We start from the raw sequence: 20,021 nt of genomic DNA, 5'->3' as shown, positions 1-20,021 counted from the left end.
AATCAAATAGATTTTTATGATTAACTATTATTAGTTAAAATGTTATTAACTTTTTGAATAAATAAATAAAAGATAAAGTGAAGATATGGAAAAGTCTCATTAAATATTTGTTATTGCACATAAGTACTTTTTTTTAAAAAAGCCTTCAATTTATAATTTCAACTAAAAGATTATTAACCCTTTTGGTGCCCCTAGCTCAATTTCCAATTACCAACAATCTTTCCAGGAGAAATATTGAAGAAATTTTATCTGCATTCATTATTTGCGAGAAACATGCTGCGTCTGATGACCTACTGTAGGATTGGAAAGCAATTATGGTTAACGTTTCAATATTTCATCCAATTTTCATTTTGGATGTTAAATAACTTATTGTATAAACCAAGGTCAAGGTTTTGTAGAGTGCATCTTTGACTGGGTGTAGATACTTGATTTGGTTAGCGTATTATTAGTTTTTTAATAATTGTTTTATAAAATGAGAACAAGCATGTAACAGCTACGTCATGTAGAAAGCAGTGAAAATAACACAAAACAAGTGACAGAGTTCATGAGTTATTTTCATTTTTGAGATCTTCTAGAAAGCTTGGCTTGACAACTCACGTATAGAGGTAATTAAAGAGTCATCCTCTTAACCTTTTTCTTGAAATACATTTATTTTATATTTTTCCTTTTTATTAAGAAAACACATGATACATTCTTAGATGTCATCGAGCTCCACTATATCATTAAACCAAAATATCCTTCCACTATCCAATACACAAGTAATGAGCTAACGTGCTATCCCCATAAAGAACGTGTTCTTCCCATCATAAATAGGTTCTCTCATAAAGAACGTGTTTTGCCTAAATATACTCTTCTATTTCATAAGCACTTTTTACTAACCGCTCTTAAAGAATGTTCTTATTTGGTATATATATAAGAACTTGACAATTCAAGAGGGACATTAGACAAATTGAGGAAATTGTGAGAAAAAAGACCTCGTGATAAGGTGATTTCAGAAATATTTCTAGTAAAAAAAAACATGAGTAGACCAAAATGCCCTTAACAACATCGTTTCAAATAAATGCTCAGCTGTTTGAGCTATCTCCCTCCCGGCAAAGAGAAAATAGAAAAAAATAAAAATAAATGCTCAGTTGTTTGAGCTCGGTCATCTTTCTCTCTAAATTGTCTCAACTCTGGCAAGTCTCTGTTGAGCACCATCGTCGTTAGCTCTCTCAGATCTCTGAACTGTATGAGTTCTGTCAACTCTCTGTTGAGCACCATCGTCATCGGGCTGTGGTCTATCTCTCGGCATCTGGCTATATTGTTGTAGATTAACAGACTCTATAGCAGAGATGACATCAATGTACCTATTATTAGGTTTATTACTACAACACACTTAAATTTTTAAAACATTTGGTATAAATTAGAAAATGGATTAGAAACATTGCTCAAAGTTGTTACACGCCATGCATCTATAACATGTGTTAGCGTTATTTTAGCGTGTCACGACATTGGTTATATGCATGGCGTGTTACAACATTTAACGTTATATGCATGGTGTGTTACCACATTTTACGCTATATGCATGGCGTGTTACCACATTTTACGCTATATGCATGGCGTGTTACAACATTTTATGTTATATGCATGATGTGTTACCACATTTTACGTTATATGCATGGCGTGTTACAACATTTTTCGTTATATGCATGGCGTGTAAAAACATTTTACGTTATATGCATGGCATGTTACCACATTTTACGCTATTTGCATGGCGTGTTACAACATTTTACGTTATATGCATGGCGTGTTACAATATTTTACGTTATATGCATAGCATGTTACTTGTTACCACATTTTACGCTATATGCATGGCGTGTTACCACATTTTACATTATATGCATGATGTGTTACCACATTTTATGCTATTTGCATGGCGTGTTACAACATTTTATGTTATATGCATGACATGTTACCACATTTTATGTTTTATGCATGGCGTGTTAAACATTTAACGTTATATGCATGGCTTGTTAATTTAATGTTATATGCATGGCATGTGTTACCACATTTTACGTTATATGCATGGCGTGTTACAACATTTAACGTTATATGCATGGCGTGTTACCATATTTTATGTTATATGCATGGCGTGTTACCATATTTTTCGTTAAATGCATGACGTGTTACGACATTTTATGTTATATGCATGGCGTGTTACCACATTTTACGTTATATGCATGGCGTGTTACAACATTTTACGTTATATGCATGGCGTGTAACAACATGACTAACAAATTTTTGATCACGGCATGTATTGTGTAAAATGATTGACAAATTTTTTTTTTCAAAATTTCAATAGGGTTCTAATTGTGCGACTTGTGATAAGACACGATGGTCAGTGGGTGGATGGCATTTACAAGGGTGGTGAGTCATGAATGTGGGGGGTTATGAGTGATTTGTCGTTTGCGGGCTTGATAAAGCTGGTTAAAGATGTTATTAGGGTAAACTCAGAAATTGACGAGATTGAGTTACATGCATTGATCAGTACACCCGGAGAGCTATCACGGCCAATTATCAAGGATGATGAGGATGTTGCATTAATTTTGCTAGAACAGAGGAATGTTCCGACTGTGTATGTCAGCATTAAGGGATGCCAAACAAATGTTATATCACATGAAGAAGTTGGACAACATGGCAATCAGCTCAATCAAAATGAGATTTACAATGCTTCACATATACCACAACATTCGGTCCGTAACCCACAACAATGGAAATTGAGGTATGCACAAGAGTTTGTGCAGTCCAGTAGACAGACAACATTCACAGAACAGTTGGCTGCACAATTCCGATCAGGATGTGCATCAAACCAATTACTTGTTTCTATCGAACAAATGCAACGATCGGGTGAAACTGTAAAGTGTGTAATACCATTGTCAAATGAGAATACGAAACTTGAGGACAACAATGTGAGGTTGGAGGGTGACACTGCGATGCTGGAGGATAATACTGCATTTGATGAGGGAAATGAGGATTTGTTCGCAGCCGGTGAAAATAGATTTGATGACACTTCAGATGATGGGCTTAAACAATGGCAAGATGATAGTTCAGATGATGACTGCCTTTATGACAATGACATTCCAATTTGCAATAATGTTGAAGGCAAAACCGAACCTGTTGGAGGTGTTGATGTAGGAGATGTTCAGTGTAATGACCCCATATACAATGACCCCATCGCTGGTGAGAACAGATTCGTTCCCTTGATACATTGCTCGATGATAGTGATAAGGAAAGGGGAAATGTAAGGATATCTAGTATGTGGGTAATTACAGGTGCAGCAAGGTTCTCCTTCTAAACAATTATCACTGAGGAGTCGACACGTGCCGATGATCACTTATACAAAGAAAGAATGTTTTCGTCGAAGGTCGAGTTGAAACAAGCTTTAAACATGTTGGTTATAAAAGAGAAGTTTGCGATAAGAGTAAAAAGGTCATGTAAAGGTCGTTATGAGGTTGGTTGCAAGGACAAGGCATGCAAGTTCAGTGTGCGTGCAACGAAGTTACCTAACAGAGGAGAATATTGGCAAGTTCGGACATTCCACAAAGTACACACCTATACTGTTGATGGTTTTCAAGGGCAATTTCCAACGAGTGCGAAGATAATTGGTGAACTTATGTCACACAAGCTTCGGGCTAATGAAGTAGCATTGAGACCTAAGAACATAATTTGTGAGATGAGGGTTCAGTGGGGATTGGAATGCTTGTATGTAAGGCTTGGCAAGCGAAAGAGTATGTAGAGAGGCTTGTTTTCGGTCCACCAAAGGAGTCATTTCAACTACTACCCTCATATTTTTATATGTTGGAATAAGCAAATCCTAGCACAGTGACTGCATTGGCTACTGATGAGGCAGAAAGATTCAAATATTGTTTCTGGCCATAAGGGGCTTGTATTCGAGGGTTTAGGGATGTAATGCGTCCTACGGTTGTAATTGATGCGACACATCTAAAAGGCAGGTTCAAGGGTGTTCTATTTGTCACTGTATGCAAAGATGTGAAGGAGTGCGTTTATCATCGACCATGTTGAGGACAAAGACTCGTGGACATGGTTTCTTAACAAGCTGCGTGATGCGGTTGGTTGTCTTGAAAACACTGTGTTTATTTTTTATCAGCATCTCAGCATTAAGAAAGCAATCCAAAATGCATACCCAGAAGTGCATCATGGTTTATGCAGTTACCACTTGAAAAAAAACTTTAAAAACAAGTTCAAGCGCGACGACGTTTGTATGATTTTCACCCTTGCTCGAGATTGCTATAAGGTTTCCGATTTCAACAGACATATGAACTAGCTCAAGCATATTCATCGGGAGCCCATGCTGACCTTATGAAGATAGGGCCTGAGAGATGGGCACCTGCATGTTCACCGGCAAGGCGATACCAAATGATGACATCCAACATAGCGGAATGTGTTAACTCATGCTTGAAGCACGCAAGACAAATGCCAATCACTGTTTTGATCGAGTTCATCAAATACATGTTCCAGCATTAGTTCCATGATCGGTACAAAGAGGCCGTCAAGGTGACCACGCCCCTCAGCCCTTGGGTTGCCAAGCAGTTGAGCAAACGGTTTAATGATGCACATCGTTTTGTAGTTAAGCCTATCAATCGAGTGGAGTTTAAAGTTAAAGACGAAAAATGGACGGACTTGTAAACCTGTCCAAGAAGACGTGTTCATGTTGTGAGTTCCAAACAGATTTACTGTCATGCAACCATGCCATTGTAGCAACAAGGTCAGAATATCCTTATTTCTTATTTGAACCGTAATTGACATAGCATTTACATTGTGCTTGAAGATTGAGTTTATTGTATTTTTCAATAAATGCAAACGTGAAGCCATTAAATTCTGCGCTGACTACTACAAGATAACCGTTTTGGTGGAGGGTTATTCGGGATCCATTAGGCCGGTAGGGCATCATAGTGAGTGGGGCATCCCCCCTCATGTGAAACAAATTATTGTCTTGCCACCACCTTGGCGAGGCCAAGCGGGAAGATCTAGGAGGAGAAGGATTCCATCGGGTGGTGAAGGTAGTCAAGCACGGAGATGTTCGCAATGCAAGAGGTATGGGCATAACAGACAAAATTGCCTATCCCCATTTGCAGTTCCATCCACAAATCCGGCACCATCTCCAAGTCAATCGGCCCCTCCACGAGTGCGTCGACCCAAAGCATAGTCAAGTTGCAGACAAATCGGCCACACATGTAACAATTGTCCAATACGAGGGACAATGTCTGAAAATGTAAGGTGTGTTATGGATGAAGACAGCTTGTCCGCCTAACTAAATGTGTAACCCATGTGCAATACCTTTCTCACAATTTCCTTTTATAGTATCTTACATTCATTCATATTTTTTAGTGCTTGTTAGTTTCTTCTTGTAGATGAGTTTTTATTTTTTTATTAATTTTATAGATATATTATTTGAGAATTCATTTCATTTTGTCCGTAGTTTTGAACACTGAATAGACTTGCGAAGTCCCTATACTGTTACCCCATTTGTCACATTTTATTACCACTTGTATTAAATAATTAATGATTTGATTTAATTTCTTTCTATTTCATTTGATTTAACCGTTTATGTTCTTACAATAAAATTCCTTTCTATTTCATGAGTAATTAGATTTCGCCAATACTTTCTACCTCTGTTTAGAAATTTAAGGAAAGTTTTAAAACAATAACACCTGTTATAAGAAAAATAATATAACTTGATATTTTAATTGTTATTTGAGTGATTTCGGCTCTTAGATGCTTATCCATACTCAATATCAAAAATTCTCGAAGTTCAATTTTCTTTTTCAAACCTTGCCAAATATATGTCTATTTTAAAAATGAAAATAAGTAGAGTTTCGAGAATCTCATCGGCTAAGCACTTCTATTTATATTTATATAATTTATAAGTCATTAATTTATATTTTTAATTTAAAAAATGTATTAATAAAATAGAGTAAAGTTTTTATTTATAAATTTAATAGGATTTGTGGTCTTCAATAACCTAATAAGCTCTAATGTAATTCTTGAAATTTATATATAATTTCATATTTGTATAGTAGCAATAGTATTAGATTTTGGTTGGTCTACCATGATACTTAAATTAAAAAAAAAAGAAGAGAAAAGAAGAAACGATAACGAATTTCTTGGAAAAGAGAAAAGAAGTAATATTAAAATCCTTTTTGATTAGTGAGAAAGAGAAAAAACCTTTAAGCTGCTTTTTATTAAGAATTTCTTAGAAAATGATATTTAGCCTGACTTTTGCTTTTAAGAAGTAGATAAGATGAAAGGGCAAGCCGAACAGGTACTTAATAACCAATTCAGCCTCCTTTCATTGCACTTATATGGGTGTGGAAAACAAAGAGTCAGTATTCATGCCTATAAATAAAGGAAACCATTAACCATTTGAATCAAATTCAATTATCTTAATCAATCTCAAATAATTGAAAAATGACTTCCAGAGATGCAAGAGTCGAGAACGGGGAAGAAGCAACCTCCGAAGAGGAAAATGTGCCTTTGAGGGAGCAGTTGCAGATATTCCAGCAGGATATGCACGCCCTCATCGACAACCTTATGCAAAGGACTTTTGACCTGGAGGCTGCCATCCTGAGCAACAAAAAGATTCTCGCGGAGATAGAGTTCAAAGTATATGAACTTAGGAAGAAATGAACTACGGTTCTTTTTTTTGTATCATCTCCTTGTATTTTCAGGGTGGTCTTTTTTTGAAAACTTTAATAAAATTTATAGGAATTTTTATTTTCATTGAGCACATATTTTCTTGAGTTATTTTCTTCGTTGAAGTTATATTATGCTGAATAACTTCGTGAGTGGATGTTACGCTGAATGCATGCAGACTTGGCGTGACACGCTGAGTTAATGCAGATTTATGGCATGACACGCTGACTTGTTGCAGTCTTGTGGGGTGACACGGCAAGGGCCAATTATGGTGACACGTTGAGTGCAAGCAAACTTATGGCGTGACACGCTAAGTTAATGCAGACTTATGGCGTGACACGCTGACTTGTTGCAATCTTGTGGGATGACACGGCAGGGGCCAATTGTGGTGGCACGTTGAGTGCAAGCAAACTTATGGCGTGACACGCTGACTTGTTACAGTCTTGTGGGGTGACACGGCAGGAGCCAATTGTGGTGACACGTTGAGTGCAAGCAGACTTATGGCGTGACACGCTGACTTGTTGCAGTCTTGTGGGATGACACGGCAAGAGCCAATTGTGGTGACATGTTGAGTGCAAGCAGACTTATGGCGTGACATGCTAAGTTAATGCAGACTTATAGCGTGACACGTTGACTTGTTGCAGTCTTATGGGGTGACACGGTAAGGGCTAATTATGGTGACACATTAAGTGTAAGCAGACTTATGGCGTGACACGCTGACTTGTTGCAGTCTTGTGGGGGGTGACACGGTAGGGGCCAATTATGGTGACACGCTGAGTGCAACCATACTTATGGCGTGACACATTGAGTTAATGCAAACTTATGGCATGACACGCTGACTTGTTGCAGTCTTGTGGGGCGACACGACATGGGCCAATTGTGGTGACACGCTGAGTGCATGCAGACTTGGGGTGACACGGCATGGGCCAATTGTGGTGACATGCTAAGTGCATGCATACTTGGCGTGACACGCTGAGTTAATTCAGACTTATGGCATGACACACTAACTTCTTTTAGTCTTGGCAGGTGACACGGCAGAGGCCAATTATGGTGACAGACTGAGTGCATGCAGACTTGGCGTGACAAGCCAAATTGTTGCAGTCTTGTGGGTGACACGGCACAAAATTAATAAAATTAAGAAAATTTTAGCTTTTCGATTTTTTGGGTTTTTTCAATATGAAGTTTATCTCTCTATTTTTACCTTTATACTTTTCAACTTGATTTTATATTTAATTGATAAAGAAGTAATGGGAAAGTAATGTATAAAATGTATGAATATTAAAATTAATAAAATTAATTGTATATACAAAAAAAATGATGTACATACAAGGGTCGATATGTTCAGGGTTCGCTCTCACAATTGTTGGAAACAATTTCTAGTGCGTATTGGCGATGCATATTTGCAATCATATTCTGCTTAACTATGATATTTTTCGATTGCAAAATATCGTCAATGTACCCTATCATGAACATACAGCAACTGACACTATCGTTCTGCCAATGCACTTTAGCTTTTGGCAAATGGATATCCAACAGCATCGGCATCATATCCCGTGTCTTTTGATGTGTTTTGTCGAAATAACCGGTTTGGTGGCAGATGATTGGCATAATAGTCGTAAGGGGTGTCATCTGAGCCGCACGCACTCCATTATCCTTAGCATTCGAAGTTCTTACGGAGTCCACCACCTTGATCGTCCAACTCACCTAGTCAATCTTTGCTACCACCCAATGCCTGCCCACATTGCAATGTGTGAGGATGAAATCGACATCTTCCCATTTTTTGCCGTATGTCAGCCTCTCACCCTCCATGTAACCTCGCAACTCATCCAAAATTTCCATCGTGGACCGAGCATCTTCAATTGGAAATAAGGTATGTAGCATATGGATAGTGTCCTATGAAGCATGTATACATTAGCTTACACTTAATGCAATAAAAAACTGAGTATTTTCATAATTGAAAATTTTTCAGATAAACTTTCGAAGAATATCGTGTCAACCACGCATGCATGGGTAGTGTACAACTTCGACTTCAACCCTGTCATCCGCTTACAGAGTACGCTAAGGCATGCATTTATATGTTCACTACTCATTTCTTCTTTGGGATCCTTTAATGTTGTGAAAAATTCAGCACCTTGATCCCTTAAGATTCCAACGTCATACCTGCATATGTAACAGAATGAATTTCAAAAGCCTTGTGGATTAATGTTTCATTAAAAAACAATATTTCCAATGTTATTTTTGAGCTTACCTTGCACACTCGTCTTTCTTGAAAGCTTCGTATGCTTGCACCAGTGCATCCTTCATTTCCCGACGGCTCACTAAAAGGTCAACGTATAGGCTTGAAATGTATTTGCTCACCAGTTTGACTCATGCCTACTCAGTTGGGTCTGAAATTGGCGGTGCACGATGATGGACATCAGACTCTACTGACAACAACCGTTCCTGCTGGCTTTAGGAGTGCTCTAACAAAAATGGTCCCCTTCAACCTGAACTGATGCAAGGTTCTCATCCCGTCCTTCTGTTGCCTCGACTATTGCATAGGACTCAGGAAAATGCTGTCCTTCAACCACGATTGACTAAAGGTCCCTCTCCCCTACCGCAGATGCATCGATAAACGAATCAACCTAAGGAACATGGACTACTTCAGCCACGAGCGAGTGAAGGTCCCTTCCCCCTCTTGTAGATGCATCAATAACCAAATCAACTTGAGGAACATGGACTCCTTCAGCATCATCTGATTGAAGGATCACATCCCCTGCAACAGCATCATCTCCGTCACGGCCAACAACATCATCATGAAAGTGAACAGCAACTTCATCATGCTGCCCATCATCAGCATCAACGTCGTCCTCACCAGCATCGTGAGATGAAGGACCGCCCTACAGAACGAGATAAATGGGAAAATCCGTTAGCTCATAAAATACCATAAACCGATAACAAAAAATACATCTACACCTACTAAACATAAACGACAAATATATGAGCAAAGATAGAATATTATACTTGTGATTTCAGGCCCTCTAGAATATGAGTAACGACACGGTCCTCAAATGTCTGCATGGCCAGACTCAATGACTGAATTGAAGCCTTCAGCTCCGACATGTCTTTTTTATGCTGATGCATGATCCGTCGTAGCTGACGCTTCGTAACTACTCCGTCATTGACTCTTGTCGAATGGGTCAACTGCAATAACATATATTACTATGTTATTCAATAATCATATAAGAAATTCTTGAACATTAACTGTTACAACTTTAAAATCCATACCGGCGGCTCGTTACCACTGTGCGATTGAGCAGGACCGGTAGATGGTTGAGGAGTTGTCGTCACTTCCCTCAACTATAATCACAAAAATTACTCTGTTACTCGATAAACATATGCAGAAATGTTGAACACAAAATGTTACAACCGATCTTACCGATGGCTCATTAGTAGTCTACGTCTGAGGAGGACCTATCGGTGGTTAAGGAGCTGTTGTCGCATGGTCCAACTGCAAACACAAATATGTTAATCGATAATCACATATAGAATTGTTGAACATAAACCGTTACAATCGTCCTTACCAGCTGTTCACTGCCATTACCATGCTCGTCCCCTTCCTCCATCAACTCAGGGGCCGACAGCTCATCCACTAAAGCAGCGACGGTGTGCCTCCACTTGATGCCACTAGTGGCTCTATTCTCTTTTAATTTTCTCCTATTTTCCCGAGCACCTAAGCCCTAGTCTGGCTAATCCTCTAAGTGCCCTATTGGCACTTACTGGTGGCCCTCAGATAACGGGACATCAATGTCCACATAATACTCCTGGCTGGCCTCATCAAGGGTGGGCTCCAAGGTCTCGATTGCCCACAATTGTAAAATAGGGATTGTGATTAAATTAGACCAAATAAAATTATTATAAAAATGCACAGTAGAATTTAGTAGTTGTTCAATCACTAGCTCAATTGACTCTAACTTCTCAATTATTTTGTAGAAAACTTTCGGCTTCTGATTGCATTATCATCTGCACATACGTAGGTAGACGTCCTTCGGAGTAAAGGGGGTAACTATTTTTTGAAAGGCTGAAATTGCCCCCATTGCCCAGAATTGCAAGTCAAATGTAACATTATCAGACCGTATATGATAAACAAGTGCAACCATAAATTTTTATGTTGAAATGAAATGGATAAATGTTTAGTGACAACACCTGTATCACCCACGCGAATCCGTAAATGTTGTACCGTAAAAGAGTAGCCTTCTACGAGTTTGAGTTAGGCACTTCGAACCCCTTCAAAAGGTAGTCCTCGATCAACCTCCAAACATAGTGACCCCATGGGAAGGCATTCCAAGCGTCGATGTCCTCTAGACATTTCATTTTGGACTCATTGACTTAAGAAGTCCCTTCATGGATTATTCTAAGTTTATCCCACACTTGTTTAGCTGTTGTACAGTTTGAGACTTTATTGAATTCAGTGGGGGTCAAGGCACAATGCAATGTATTGATGGCCTTAAAATTTGTTTGGACTTTCTTAGTTTCAGCCTCAGTCCATTAAGACCTTGGCTTAGGCATCAACTCATTGGTTACAACATTCAAAGTTGAGGGAATAAAAGGTCCATCAGTTATGACATCCCACATTTCATAATCTATAGCTCTAATGTAAATTGACACCCTAGTACTCTAATAAGGATAGTTAGAGCCATCAAACAGAGGTGGTTTGTTTATTGATTGTCCCTCAACAACTATGGATTTTTGTTGAGCCATTTTGATCATCTCAAAGGGTGTTAGACCTTAATAACAGAGAACTTGCTCTAATACCACTTGTTGATCCCAATAATATATGCTAGAAGGGTGGTGAATAGCACAATTCTGCTTTTTCAAAAATTGTCTCTAAGTGTAGACAAATGCAAGATAAATGAAATAAAGAAAATAAAACAAACACAGAGTAAACAAGACAACAAAATTTAGAGTGGTTCAGTCCAAGACCTACATTCATTACCTTGATTATCTAACCAAGGATTTTCCAAACAAATCCACTAAGAATCGGTGAAATTCACAAGCTTTCACCAAGCTTTACAATGGTTTTTACCAAGCTCAGCCAAAACCTTTTACACTAGTTTTTCACGGGCTAAACTAAAACCCAACACTTAACTTTTCAAGGCTTAGTTAGAACCTTAACACATTCAAGCAATCCTAACTTGAAACAACCACTTAGAGTGACTCCCTCACTCTAAGAATACAAGTAGAAAAGTAGAAGAAAGTACCTATGATCACAAGTTCATCTAAATAGTACAAGGTTGAGTGCAGAATACAAATACAAAGGATGGGCGTTTAAGTGCAGTAAGGTGAAGAAAGGATTTTCTAGTTTTTCAGCTCTTAATGACTCAAATCTCTTCCAAAAACTACTTTCTAACTGTTAGAAGACCTTTTTATACTTGGAGAAACATCTCTGATGGCAGCTTGATAGTTTTCTAGCCGTTGGAGACAGTTGAGAGTCGGTTCTAGCCGTTACTTTGTCTTTTAGTGCAGATTTCAAACTTGAAGGCAGAATGCTCTTAGTCGACTAACCAATATCTTAGTTGACTAAGTCGTCTCTATTTTCTACTTCCTATATCTGACAGCTATGGCTATGTGCACTTAGTCGACTAACCTATTTCTTGGTCAACTAAGTTGGTTCTATCTTGAAGTTCAGATTTTGGCAGTAGCTTCTTAGTCGACTAACCCTTATCTTGGTCGACTAAGTTGGTTCTGTTTCTTAATATTCTTCAACCCGCCATTTCTCCAATTTAAATTTTAGCCAACCAACATTCTTCCTTATTCAACTAAGGAGCTTCCTTCTTGTTGATCAATCATGTCTCCTTATTCTCATGATTTTTGACATACACTTTTGAAGAATAGATTTATTATTTTTATACATTATTTGTCCTGCACACTTAGGTAAAGATGTTAGACATAAATGAAGTGGGAATGTTTTACTATCATCAAAAACTAATGGAGCCAACAATGCATATCAAGTCAAATGTCGTGACATGACATGCCTCAGTGTCGTGACACGTCATGCATCATTGTTGTGACACGCCAAAAACCCATGTGACTAGTTAACCCATAAGTCGCCAGGAACAGCCGTGACACGCCAAAAACCCATAAATCCAGTTAACCCACAACACGCCAGGAACATCCATGACACATAAAAAACTCAAAAAACCAGTTAACCCACAACACGCTAGGAATAACCGTGACACGCTAAAAACCCAAAAAACCAGTTAACCCATAATGCGCCATATACAGACGCAGACCCCCTTCAACACTTTGGTACGACCATAAAACTAGGAAGAAAACAGTTTAAGCAAAGCATAACAATTGCAAAAAAATCACCAAACAACCTAGCAAACCAACAAAAAATCAACAGTTTAAGCAAACCAACCTAACAAAAAATCTACGAACAGAAGAAAGATTAATTTTAGAGTGACTAACCTCTTCACTGATAACCGACATTGTTGCTGTAATGTAGTTAAGCTTGCAAAAAACAAACTTGAACTCTCTACTACCTTTCAAAATGAGGATTGAATGAAAATCTCTTACTTCCTTCACACAGACGTTTGTAATTGCAAAAAAATATTTAATTAAAACGAAATGGCTTTTTATATTCATTTCATTCGTTCAGTGGAAGTCCAAACGCCTTCCTCGTCATTTGCCCACCTTCTTTCAACATATTAAACCCATGGCGTGTCACACGTTCAAGCCATGCTATGTCACACGTTCTGACCATGGCATGTCACACACTTTAAACGCTGCCGTGTCACACCCGTCTCACATATTCTCACCATGTCGTCTTACACATTATCACCCTGTTGTGTCATAGATTCCCTCCATGCCGTGTCACACACTCTAAACCTTGTCGTGTCACACTTGTGTCAAACATTATCACTGTGCCGTTTCACACATTATGACCTTACCGTGTCACATGTTCTGACCATGGCGTGTCACACACTCTAAACGTTGCCGTGTCACACCCATCTCACATATTCTCACCGTGTCGTCTCACACATTATCACCTTGTCGTGTCACAAATTCCCTCCATGGTGTGTCACACACTCTAAACCCTACCGCGTCACACTCGTGTCAAACATTATCACTGTGTCATTTCACACATTATAACCCTCTCGTGTCACACGTCTGACCATGGCGTATCACACACTCTAAACTCTGCCGTGTCACACATTATCACTGTGTCGTTTCACACATTATAACCCTCTCATGTCACACGTCTAACCATGGTATGCCACACACTCTAAACCGTATTATGTCATGCCCCTGCCACATTCTCACCGTGCCGTCTCACACATACCTTGAGTGTCACACACTCTAAACCCTACCGTGTCACACCCATCTCGCATATTCTCACCATGACGTATCACACATTCCCACCATGTCATGTCACACATTTCCACCATTCCGTTTCACAAACTCTAAAACCCTACCGTCACACAAACCATATGGCTTGCTATAGCACAACCATTTCCTGCTTCAGATTCACATCTTTCTCTTTTCGATTCACTACCGTATCAAGGATTTCTACTTTCACATCATTCTTGAAGCTTTCGATTCATCACAATCGGTTCCTCGTTCGATTTAATATCACCCTTCGTATTATCTGAATGCCATGTTTGAAATATCTGAAAAACCATTATTTTGTTTTGCAAAAGCTTCTGGGGAAAAAATTGGATGTTTTGCACAAAAGTAGATGATCGAAAATTCTTCACATATTTATTTTCTAATTTTTTGCATGTTTGAGAGTGCACGTCACCGAAGATGTCTCATTAAGGGCATTTTTGTCCCAAAATCTCTTCTGGTGGCTAAAAATAGTTAAATTTATCTGAAAGGTTATTTTCAAAAACACTTTGTTTTCAAGGGCCAAAAAAAAAATTTCCCCCAATTATTTCACCAGATTCCTCTCTGAAAGCTCTTCCCAAATATTCTTTCTCTTAATCCTCTCCACTCAACTCCATCCTATCTTATTCTCCACCATGCTCTACCACCATAATTTTTCTTACCTTTTCCCCAACTTGTACCCCTCACCTCTTCCCATAAAGCATTTAACACTTCAAAGACTACTCTAATCTTCTTCTTTGTTACTTTTAGTGCATTACTTGTTACAACATTTCTCCTTTCCTTATCAAAAAAACCCTTTACATTTTGGCAACTCCACTAGGGAAGAGTGATTGCATTAAGTGAAAGTTATTAAAACATTACACTACTAAAAGATAAGGAAAGTTTTCCTGATAACTAAGAAACACTTGTTTGCACCTGTGTCCAAGAGTTCATGAAAATGCTTTATGCTTCCCAAGAAATGATGCAAATGTTTAGGTTAAGAAGAGGATGATGGAGACAATCTACCACTGCAACCCCTCAAGTCCAACTCATTTTGTCCCATAATAGTGAAAATGTGACTAATTGGGTCAATGTTCGTATGAGCCTTACAAGTCAATATGTGGTTGTATGGGAATTGCATTTTTAGATATTCATGTATGACATTTTGTTAATCATAATAACATTGAGATAGTTCTTTATCCATAAGTTTGTGATTTAATTACTATTTATACTTATGTAGATAAAACCAATGAAACTATATATGCCTTACAAAAGAATTCTATTGGGATTCAATTATGAGATCTTTATGCCTCAAAGCATTATTCCTAAAAGTTCCTGATCATTGTCTTATTGAGACGGGGCATCAATAATGCTCATGCCATGTTCCTTACTTGTGAAGTAAGCAACCGCTCTCATAGGTTGAAGTATAAAAATACTTGAAACTAGCATGTGAGTGCTTGCCATGGATGAGCAAGTTCACTGAACATGACCTGACATGAGAAGTGCATTGAAATTTCACTCTAGTGTCTATGCAATTCTTCTCATGTGTTAGTTGTGTAACAACTCTATAAACTTGGGACACCAAGTTTTCTTGTATGTGGAGTGTCATGCTTTGATTTGTCCTTACGGGTGCCTAACCAAAGATGCCAAAACAAGATGCTTTTAAGTATCGTATGAAGCAAATGGAAATTGTTTCCATATGTAGAATTAAATTGAAACCCAAAATTTTGAAATAAGTTAATTTAAGAGTTGAATGTAACTAATTTCAAATGAATGATATGATTAATAAATATAACAAGACATAGATTTAATTTCATGCTCATATGGATGGATGTATGTGGATGATTATGGACTAGGCCCAATGTAATTGTGGATGTATGGTTAAATTTATCATGGTACTTATTTATTAAATAGGATTTGCACACTCTGCCTTTCTGTTGATTTTTAGGGATTGTAAAATTTTCTCATCACCTAACTCCCGTTGGATGTATCATGAGGTTTTTTTACTAAAATGTAATTAATTACATCTAAGTGTAGAATTAAGCTTAGTTTAAGAGTTATTTTACAATTCAAAGATGAAGACGTAAAGGCACCATGAAGATACAAGGAGGAAGATTACAATATGTTATATGTTATCCCATAGGTTTGACCAAGCTAATTTCCTTCGATAGCTCTAGGAAATTTGTATAGATAAAGTCCATAATCATCCAAAGTAATATGCATGAGATAGATTTTTTTATGCAAGTAATAAATACTATGTAAGTAAAGATGAGACTTTAATAAAAACAAATAACGAAATTCCTTGGTAAATATTGAGTCACATGTCACGCATGATTAAGTTGCCTTCCACCAATAGCAAGATAATCTGGTTGTTCTTTTAATCAGAGACTTGTTAAGCACACTCAAGGTCACACTTTTACATAAGTATGTTTAAGCTATTGGTGGATCTTACTCAACTAGTTTCATAAAATCCAAATGCTTGGAAACTTGATTATTATGGCAACTAGAGGCAATGGCTACGCGAAACATATATGATATGTTTAGGTAATGTGTTGTCACCTAGCTAATATAAGAATTGTATAAAGATACCATTGGTAAGCTCAGTTACCTACCTAATCCACCTGTCATGGTTTATTGAGCACACCCAATGTCTTGATTAGAATAGATAGAGATCCTAGCACACTAAGAGAATCCTTGTAGAGATCTCTTGAGATGTTATGGAGAGTTATCATCTGGAAAAAAATAGTGGGAGCAATCAATTTAAGATTTACAATCTCATCTTAATTGATTATAATAAATAATTACTCATAAACGTTCTTTAAATTTCTAGGTTGTTAAAATGTGAATACACATCACTTTGTCCGACATACTTAATGCCATCATGAAATCTAGGCCAAAATGTTTATACTGGAACATCAAGTTGAGAAATGTTCTCAAATATTTATTAAGAATAGATGTCGTTAAAGAAGATATAGACTGGTATATCAAGTTGAAAAACATTCTCAAATATTTATTAAGAATAGATGTCGTTAAAGAAGATATTCTTACCTTCTTGACAAGGTCAAAGAATGAGAAGAGCGTAAAAGCTTCACTTTTGACCATGTATATGATTGAAGTAAATTTGTCTATCATTAGTCCATCATCATGGGCATTAGATACTGGATGTGGGTCACACTTATGTAATGACATGAAGGTGTTAGAAATAAGTAGAAGATTAACAAAGGGAGAGGTGGTTCAAAGAGTAGGGGATGGAGTAAAGGTTGCTGCATCAACTGTAAGGACAATTACCATACCTTTACCTTCTAGGTTGATCTTGGAATGAAAAGAGTGCTACTATGTTCCTTCCATATCTCGAAACATCATATCTATGTCATACTTGGCATTATATGATGATTTTGAATTTAGCATTAAAGGCAATTATTATTTTTTCTCCAAGGGAGAAATGCACTATGGTGTAGGGACACATTCAAATGGTCTCTATATCCTTGTTCCTAAAAAACCCATACTCAATATAGAGGTCACCAAAACAAAGAAAGATGATCCAAAACTATCCTACATCTAACACTGTAGGCTTGTATACATCAATGAGACTCGCTTAACCAAGTTAAACAAATAAGGTTATATCGATCCATTTAATTATGAATCTTATGGAATGTGTGAGAGTTGTCTCCTTGGTAAAATGACTAAGCCGCATTTCAGCATCAAGTACTCTTGTGCTGGTAAACGCAATCACATGAGTAGAGTTATTCAACACTTTGTCCTAACCCTAGTCCTATTGTGAGTCGAAACCAAACTTAGTAACAGAAAATGTGAATTCACCATGCCTGAATCTAAACTTCAACACGAACTATCTTAGGATGGAACGCCTTTTATCTAGAGCAACTTCAGTACAAATACAATTCTAATAATAGCCAACAGTCTCACACGGATGCGCATCCACTTAGATTACACGTAATTCTTTGCAAAAGCAATCATCTCCTTATTCCCTAATGATGTCATCCTCCCAATTTTCAAGCATAAGGGGAACTTTACCAATTTTCCCTACTCACACTCTCTTAAAAGAAAAAGCCATAATAGTTCCTTCCTTTGTTTCCTAAAAGTAGCTTTGTTAGGATCACCATAATAGACCCTTGACATAAAACAAGTCTTAGCTATGGAAAAGAAGACCAAAGATTCCTCCAAGTATGAAAGTCAACAACAAGATAAGTGCTCATATGTATTATCATTATTATCTACACACTATATACTACAATGATTCTTCTTAACACTTTTGCATATTTATTCTTATGTCTTTTTGTTACAACAAAATACATACATAGATTAATAAATCAGTAAATATTATTTATATATATATATATATTCATGTACATCTCAGTGGTCAACAAGTGGCACCCTATTTGTTTGACATTTAGCATTCCCAAGATGATTTTTGCCTTGGGTTTATTCATGTTACAAATGGATTTTGGCTTCGAACCACCATGGGTGGGCTGCATGCCCACGTTCTTTTAGTCTTCCCTCAGTTTTTCTTACCTTCATGACTTTCCTCTATTTGCAAACTTATTTGTAAAGTCAAGTGTGTTTTAGTTTATTGGGATTTGGAGCCAATTGTTGGAAGTTGTACGACTGGGAAATGTGGCTCGCTTGAAATGGTTTTTGTGTGTGAGTTCTTCGGGCTATCTTTTTGATGTCCATCATTGGTTTTCTATCATCATTGTTGGGTGTCGTTTGGGTTTCGAGACCTTTCTTGCAGTGATTTTTAGTCTCAATTTTTTTTTTCTTAAAACGATTTTGCTTCTAGGTTTTGTTTGGATTCTTCTCCCTTTTCTCTCCTTGCTCTTTTGTATCTCAAGTTGTCTATCATTTACGTGTTTATCTGACTTGCTTTGTGTTTTAGAAGTGGAAGTTGTTTCTCTTTTCTTGGGTAATTTAGTTCTGTTTCACATAGTTTTCCCTTTAGTGTGTCTTTTTAGTTATAGTTGTAGATAGATTAGTTTTGTTTGTAACATTTATTTTCATTATTTCCTTTGTTATTCTTTATTTGTTGTATTTATCTTATTTTTTTCTTTTTTTCTTTTTCAATATTAGTGGGTTTTGTAATCAGTTTCATTATTAATATAGGGTTATTTATAAATAAAAAATATTTGTTGTGGTTTTACCTATGTGATCTAATAGATAAAAATTGCTAATTTAGTGGAGTCGATTGTGTAAGAATTGTGGATTATCTAGTTAGGAGATTTTTTCTATGTAAGTGTGAACATGGTTTAATTTGAAAGCCAATAGAGAAGTTAACCTTTCGATGGATGTTATAAACATTGACTGAGATGAAATTATGTATTTACCAAATTAAGTGTGAATGGAAATCATGAGACATGGGTATTGTGACTAACCAATATTTTTTATTTTCTTCAATTATGGCTAAAGCACATTTTTTATTTATACGTATAACTGTTTACTCTGTAAACATATAAATGTAATAGTATGATTAATGACTCAACTAGATCTGCGCATGCAGATAAACAAATAGAAACACATTTTCTTTTTATTGGTACATTTTTATTTTTCTTGTGTTATACATGCATGCGGATATTTGATGAGAGAAAGGATTAAATAAAGTACATTAAAATGTATTAGATTGGGTTTAAGGTAGTCGCTGGTTTGTTATTGTCAGTGTGGTTATTACAATATTGAATACCAATATGGGGTGGTGTTCTTTTACACAGTAATTGTTATTGATTTGGTTTATCTGTTATGCCTTTTTATTGTTCATGTGTTTTGTCATTGATTTATTTCTCATTTTGCTTCTGCAACGAACTTGGATAAAACAATTGCTTATTTAGGTGAGCTTAACTTTGGCATTAGATTCTATCTAAAGTTAATCATTTTGCCTTATAAAAGTGACCATGCGGCTTTTTAAATTTAATGCGACTTTTTAAATTTAATTGTTTGCCTTTTTTAGATATGTTTGTTTCATGCATTGTTTT

This window comes from Theobroma cacao, chromosome 6, assembly GCF_000208745.1.
Source record: "Theobroma cacao cultivar B97-61/B2 chromosome 6, Criollo_cocoa_genome_V2, whole genome shotgun sequence".
Lineage (NCBI taxonomy): Eukaryota > Viridiplantae > Streptophyta > Magnoliopsida > Malvales > Malvaceae > Theobroma > Theobroma cacao.
The sequence above is the reverse complement of the archived record's forward strand: the minus strand, read 5'-3'. Positions refer to the sequence as shown.